Source organism: Lipotes vexillifer, unplaced genomic scaffold (assembly GCF_000442215.2).
Source record: "Lipotes vexillifer unplaced genomic scaffold, Lipotes_vexillifer_v1.1 scaffold1093, whole genome shotgun sequence".
In the NCBI taxonomy this organism is placed as follows: domain Eukaryota; kingdom Metazoa; phylum Chordata; class Mammalia; order Artiodactyla; family Lipotidae; genus Lipotes; species Lipotes vexillifer.
Window position 1 is genome coordinate 1,028,971 of NW_006774793.1, and position 7,717 is coordinate 1,036,687.

A 7,717-nucleotide genomic window follows, 5' to 3' on the forward strand; every position below is an offset into this window, starting at 1 on the left:
AAAAAAAAAAAAAAAAAATCCCCATGAGAAGCACTTCCGCCAAAAATAATGGCACACAACCTGCTGAGAATTACATTTAATTCTGCCAAAAGCTGGCTGAGGACTTCTCACTAAAGGATGTGAGGATGACAGATAAGAGGAAAATGCAGGTTTTTCATTTTGAGTAATGTATAGCTTATTTGGCGAGGGTGGAGGGGCAATAGGCCTTTATAATAAGTAGAGAGATTATAATATATAAAAAGCACTTACGCAAGCATCGTATCAGTTGAGCTTCATAACAGTTGTTTGAGATGCAGTACCTAGTATTTTGATCTCCATTTTTCAACAGGGGAAGCTGAGAATCTCAGAGGTTAAAGGGACATGCCTAAGATCACACCACTGCTGGTGAGTGGCAGGGTCAGAACTGGAATCCAGACCTTCCAGTTTCAGGTCGAGTGCACTTCCAGTGTACAGATCTGCTCACCTTGAGGACAGCGTGGAAGCATGTGGCAGGGGAAGAGCTGCCAGGGGGATGTAGACTCAGAGAGGAAGAGAGGTGGGAAGACAACTTTGGCCAACTTCACAGCTTTGCCTAGGACCAAGCCTGAATCGGGGGTCACATCACAGCAGGACAGAAATCTCCATCAGCTGTCTCGGTTCTCATCTCCAATCTTCTCATGCCCTCTCCACATTTCCATACCTCTGCCCACTGGTTCCAGCATTCTCTGCCTCTGGGCTCCTACCTACCTACCCCATTATGATGCTACTGACATCTTTCTTAAAAAGAGAACTTAGCCCTGTCCCAGCTTCTCCAGTCTTAAATTCCCACACGCTGCTCAACAAACAACATTCTTAGGATGTTGCCTTTTTATAGAGCAATAGGGACTATAAATGGTAATGTTCCTTCCCATTTTATTATTACACCATGCTGCAGACTTCTGGTCTCAGTGCCCAACTTATTTCCTTTAGCGCTCTCCCTTTATCTTTCTCCAACATTGCATTAGATACTTGAGAGTTACACTATTTTAGGAACCTCAGAATCTTCACATTTCACATGTAAAGGGTCTAAGGCCTTCTATAGTAGAAGGTAAATTACAGATATGTGGTGTATATAGTATCTAGCTTTGTTCAGACCTCAAAACAAACTATTCCAAATTCCCTTGCTGTGAAATAAACTCACTCATTCATTCATTCAGCCATCCATCTATCTATTTGTAACCAATAAATCAACTGCTCCACAAACCCATGGAGATATGTGGCTACATGTGGTCATATTTTTTTATATTTTCAGTTAATTATGCAAATCCCCATTTTCTGTATTGACATCAATTCTAGTATCTGTTATTGGGCCTACCTGTTTCTCTCCTAAAGGGTCCCTGAAATCCAGTCATTACACAGAAAGGGGGTATAGCAGACAGGCTGGTCTCACACAAGCACGCGTCTGCGCGCACACGTATCCACTCGGCCTTTCACCATTTCAACACACACCAGTGACTTCCAACATCACCTTTCAAAGAGATTGGAAGGCTTTCTCTGGCCACAGGAGCTGCTCTGCCATGCTCACAGAACCAGGAGAAGCCACTCACCTACTCTCCTTTAGAGAGGATGACTTCAGAAGCAGTCTTCTGAAAGGAACGCCCTTTTTAGTGAGTCCATGGTCATTTCCCTTTCTAAAGAAAACTCCCAGTCTGATTCCGAGGTGCCCATTGGTCCCTTTGTGGGAGAAGACATGGCATAGGGGCTGCCTTCAGTGATTCATGGAGACTTTCAAGTTTATAGCACCTCTGTCACTTTTGAAAAGGAACATATACATTTAACCTCTATCATTTTTTTCTTGAAAACAAATCTTAGTATCAGCTTCTTCTCTCCATATCCACTGCTCCCACCTGGTTCAGGTCTCCAGCATCTGTCGTGGATGACTTGGGATGGTCCCCTCACCCACCTCCCTGAGCCCTCTTTTGTCCACCTCCAGCCCATCCTCCCACAGCAGCCAGAGTGATCTTTATCAAACATAAATGGGGTCAAGTCACTTCCCTAAAACTCATTAGTAGCTTCCCTTTAATCTTCAAATAAAACTCAAATGCCTTACCTTAACCCCCAGTGTCCTTTGGTGATTTCAAGAGCATTTGATTTTCTAAGAGAGACCCAGTTGACTGCAAATTGTCTTGTCTGGCCCAGGTCTAGCTGTCCAGCAGCAGCTCCTGCCTTTGCCCTTCCTCCACCACCCTCCAAACACACTGACCTCCTTCTGGTACTGGGATACACAAGCTCTTCCCCAACATGGAGCCTTTGCCCTTGTTCTTTCCTCTGGAGAGTTGCTTTTCCCCCAGCCTTGACTGTGATGAGCTCAGTTCATTCACCAGGTGTCAGCATAAATGTCACTCCCCAAAGAAGTCTTCCCTGACCATTCTATTTACATAGATCCTCTTGCCCTCAATTTTTCTACCTCAACACCTATTTGTTACACTGACACACTTCAAATTTAAAATGAATCCTTCCTAGAACACACCCTCTCACCATACACAAAAATAAACTCAAAAGGACTTAAACATAAGACATGATACCATAAAACTCCTAGCAGAGATCATAGGCAGAATGTCCTCTGACATAAATCATACCAATCTTTTCTTAGGTCAATCTCCCAAGGCAATAGAAATAAAAACAAAAATAAACAAATGGGACCTAATCAAACCTACAAGCTTTTGCACAGCAAAGGAAACAATAAACAAAATGAAAAGACAACCTACAGAATGGGAGAAAATATTTGCAAACGATGTGACTGACAAGGGTTTAATTTCCAAAATATACAAACAGCTCATACAACTCAACAACAAAAAACAACCCAATCAAAAAATGGGCAGAAGACCTAAATAGACATTTCTCCAAAGAAGACATAAGGCAATAGAAAACAAAAATAAACAAATGGGACCTAATCAAACCTACAAGCTTTTGCACAGCAAAGGAAACAATAAACAAAATGAAAAGACAACCTACAGAATGGGAGAAAATATTTGCAAACGATGTGACTGACAAGGGTTTAATTTCCAAAATATACAAACAGCTCATACAACTCAACAACAAAAAACAACCCAATCAAAAAATGGGCAGAAGACCTAAATAGACATTTCTCCAAAGAAGACATACAGATGACCAACAGGCACATGAAAAGATGTTCAACATTGCTAATTATTAGAGAAATGCAAATCAATGAGGTACCACCTCACATCAGTCAGAACAGCCAACGTTTAAAACTCTACAAATAACAAATGCTGGAAAGGGTGTAGAGAAAAGGGAACCTTCCTACACTGTTGGTGGGAATGTAAGTTGGTACAGCCACTGTGGAAAATAGTATGGAGTTTCTTCAGAAAAGTAAAAATAGAGTTACCATATGATCCAGCAATTCCACTCAAGACAAAACTCTAATTCAAAAAGATACACACTCTTGCACTGTTGGTGGGAATGTAAATTGATACAGCCACTGTAGAGAACAGTATGGAGGTTCCTTAAAAAACTAAAAATAGAAGTACCATATGACCCAGCAATCCCACTACTGGGCATATACCCTGAGAAAACCATAATTCAAAAGGAGTCATGTACCAAAATGTTCATTGCAGCTCTTTTTACAATAGCCCAGAGATGGAAACAACCTAAGTGTCCATCACTGGATGAATGGATAAAGAAGATGTGGCACATATATACAATGGAATATTACTCAGCCATAAAAAGAAACAAAATTGAGCTATTTGTAATAAGGTGGATAGACCTAGAGTCTGTCATACAGAGTGAAGTAAGTCAGAAAGAGAGAGACAAATGCCGTATGCTAACACATATATATGGAATTTAAGAAAAAAAAATGTCATGAAGAACCTAGGGGTAAGATAGGAATTAAAGACACAGACCTACTAGAGAATGGACTTGAGGATATGGGGAGGGGGAAGGGTAAGGTGTGACAAAGCGAGAGAGAGGCATGGACATATATACACTACCAAATGTAAGGTAGATAGCTAGTGGGAAGCAGCCGCATAGCACAGGGAGATCAGCTCGGTGCTTTGTGACCACCTGGAGGGGTGGGATAAGGAGGGTGGGAGGGAGGGAGACACAAGAGGGAAGAGATATGGGAACATATGTATATGTATAACTGATTCACTTTGTTATAAAGCAGAAACTAACACACCATTGTAAAGCAATTATACCCCAATAAAGATGTTAAAAACAGGAGGAACAGAGAGGGTTACTGCCGTCATCACATACCAGCATCCCAGTGGTCCATCTCACCTGGCTTAATGTTACCAAGGGCCTAATCTACCAGCCTTCCTTTTCAGTCTTATCTCTCACTACACCCCTTTAAGCACCCTACATCTCACTGAACAGAACAGTCGCCAAACTCCAAACTAATTACCTACTTCTTGACCTTGGTACATTCTCTTAGGACGACCTCTTCCCACTTTGTTCTCTACTCCTAATGCTCTGTCCCAATAGCTTGCTGCTCCTGGTGTTAATACAGTCCTTCTTGTATTTGCCTTCATGGGTTATATTTCTGTCTGCCTCACTAGGCTAGTCTCTTGAAGCATGGAGATTAGACCTTATACACATCTGGGTCCCCACAGACCTGAGCACAGTGCCTGGCACAGAGCAGATGCTCAGAAAACTTAAGTGAACAAACCTTTGAATGAGAGAGGGACCTTTGGAATATTGGTTTGGGAATGGGAGGATTTATTGCAATATTTGTAGGGAACCAAATGCCTCATAAGGAAGGATGCAGTGAAAGACCCCAGCTCTTTTTTCTGGTCCATTTCAGGATTATATTTGGGAACACCACCAACTTGGATTGGTTTCTTACTAAACCATAAACTGTAAACATTCATTTATAGAAAAGAAAAGCTCAATACCAATAATATTTATGAAACAAATTTTGTCTTCAGGTAAAAAAAAAAAAAAAAAGAGCGAAATAATGCCATTTGTAGCAACATGGATGCAACTAGAGATCATCATACTAAGTGAAGTAACTCAGGAAGAGAAAGACATATACCATATGATATCACTTACCTGTGAATTCTAAAATATGACAAAAACGAACCTATCTATGAAACAGAAACAGAACCACGGACATAGAGAACAGACTGGTGGCTGTCAAGGGGAAAGGGGTTAGGGGAGGGATGGAGTGGGAGGTTGGGCTTAGCAGATGTAAGCTTTTATATATAGAATGGATACACAACAAGATCCTACTGTATAACACAGAGAGCTATATTCAATATCCTATGATAAACCATAATGGAAAAGAATATTTTTAAAAAGAATGTATATATACATGTATGTGTATATATATATGTATATATATATATAACTGAATCACTTTGCTGTACAGCAGAAATTAATACATTGTAAATCAACTATCCTTCAATTTTAAAATACTGATCAAAAATAAAATAAAGTAAAATGAAATGAATCCTTCCTTGCCCACTTCACTGTAAGCTTCTTGAAGACAAGGACTTGTTTTACGCCTAACATATAGTTGGTACTCAGTAAATATTTAATGAATGATGGAGCATCATGCTGTACATATATCCATTCATTCAATTATTGCTATTTCATCATCCTCTTGCTGCCTACAGATAGGATAACAAGGTCCCCCTTCATCTGTATTTATCTGCCACTACCTACCTTGTCCCTTATGGTTCTCAAATCATTACAAAGTTTTAACAATTGAGTGAAATCATTCTTCACTTGTTCCCTGGAGAACAGAGTTGACTTAAAATTATACTTCAGCCTCAATCACCTGAACAGCTTGGAGAGAAAAATCTCAAATAAAGATCCTGCTAGATCCTCAGTCTGGAAGGCTCTTTCCCTGCCAGAAGGCTGCTCCTTAGGAGGCTGAGGTGGGACCCCAAGGAGTGCAGAGCGGCTCTCCTCCCTCCCTGTGCTGCTCACAACTGTCTGCCTTGGAGTAACCCTGGAGAGAGGGGGAAAGAGAGAACTGGCCATGGAGGAGGCACACTAAGGTGTTAATCCGGGTCCTCCTCCCAAACACAATCCTGAATCTTGAGTCTGTGGATGACCTCCAGGCGAAACCTTCTCTTTGGGTGAAGAGTGCCTTCCTCCAGAGGGTACATGGGATCCTCACTTCAAAATGCCCTGCCATCCTTAGAAATAGGCACTGTGCTCAGTGGTTTTACATGTGAACAAGACCACGCCTCTCAGTCAGTATTTGTCCCGCATTTTTCTTTTCTTTTTTTAAAAATAAATTTATTTATTTATTTTTGGCTGCGTTGGGTCTTCGTTGCTGTGCGCAGGCTTTCTCTAGTTGCAGCGAGCAGGGGCTATTCTTCGTTGTGGTGCTTGGGCTTATTGCAGTGGCTTCTCTTGTCGCGGTGCACGGGCTCTAGGCGCCCAGACTTCAGGAGCTATGGCTCATGTCCCACATTTTTCATGTAATCATTATGAAATATAATTCCCAGCCTGTGGAGCTGAATACAATTCATAACCAAGATTATAAAATATTTTAAAATATTTTCCAGTTGTCTGTTTATTCCTCCTAATCCTCTGTAACCTCTACTGTTTTAGGTCATCTACCCCTTTGCTATCCAACTCACTGGAGGGAGAGGAAAGGAGTCAATGCTAGAGGAAGACATGAGGGTAGGTAGTTTCTAACTGAACTTCTGCAGACAGTACAAACCAGCATTAAAATGGTGATGCTGGGCTTCCCTCGTGGCGCAGTGGTTGAGAGTCTGCCTGCCAATGCAGGAGACACGGGTTCGTGCCCCGGTCCGGGAAGATCCCACATGCCGTGGAGAGGCTGGGCCCGTGAGCCATGGCTGCTGAGCCTGCGCGTCCGGAGCCTGTGCTCCGCAACGGGAGAGGCCACAGCAGTGAGAGGCCTGCGTACCACACACACACACACAAAAAAAATGGTGATGCTTGAATGAGGTTATGGAGCATTTCCAACAGTGGCCCCTTAATCATTCAACAATTATTTATTGAGTACCTGCCATATGCCTAACATTCAATCACTCGTTGGTTCAACAGAATTTTATGCTGCTGGGATCTGCATTAGGGGCTAAAATGCAAAAATGAGTAAGATGTGGTCTCTACTCTCCAATAGCTCATTTCTGCAAAAAAAGACAAGACCACCAACTCATACAACTGAAGAATAATCTGACTTAAATTATGTGTACTAGAACTGAATGTTCATAGAGCTCGGTGGACTGAAATTGTAAAGATGCAAAAAACCCAAAAACCTTCTTAAAGGAGGAAGTGCCTGAAAAGAGCTTTGAAAGAGAAGTAAATAATAGATAAGCAAAAGAAAGGAGGGAAGACACCCCAGGCTGTGGGAACAGCTTTGGCAAAAGCCAGAGGCTAAAGCAGGCCTCAGATGCTTTGGGAGCAGTGAGGAAATGGAAAGGCTCTTCATTAGATCCACAAACCAGTTTAAACCTCTTTCCAAAGGAATGGTGAAATTTTGATAAGGTATTGTGTGTGGGTTATGAGTCTTTTAACTGTGCCGGCTTATAATTAAACCATTGTCTCTAGTCATTGCTAGATAGCTACTGAGAAAAGCCAGTTACCCCATGCTAATGTATAACTTCTTTGTTTTATGCAAAATAGCTAGCTCTAGTCTGAAAAAGAGCTGAGTGCCTCTATTCAAGTGGAATAGAATGAAAATAAAAACCCAGGGCTTTCATGCTCACAGGGTCTTTCCTGGACACACACAGTCAGAGCATCATGTAATTTTCTCTCTTTC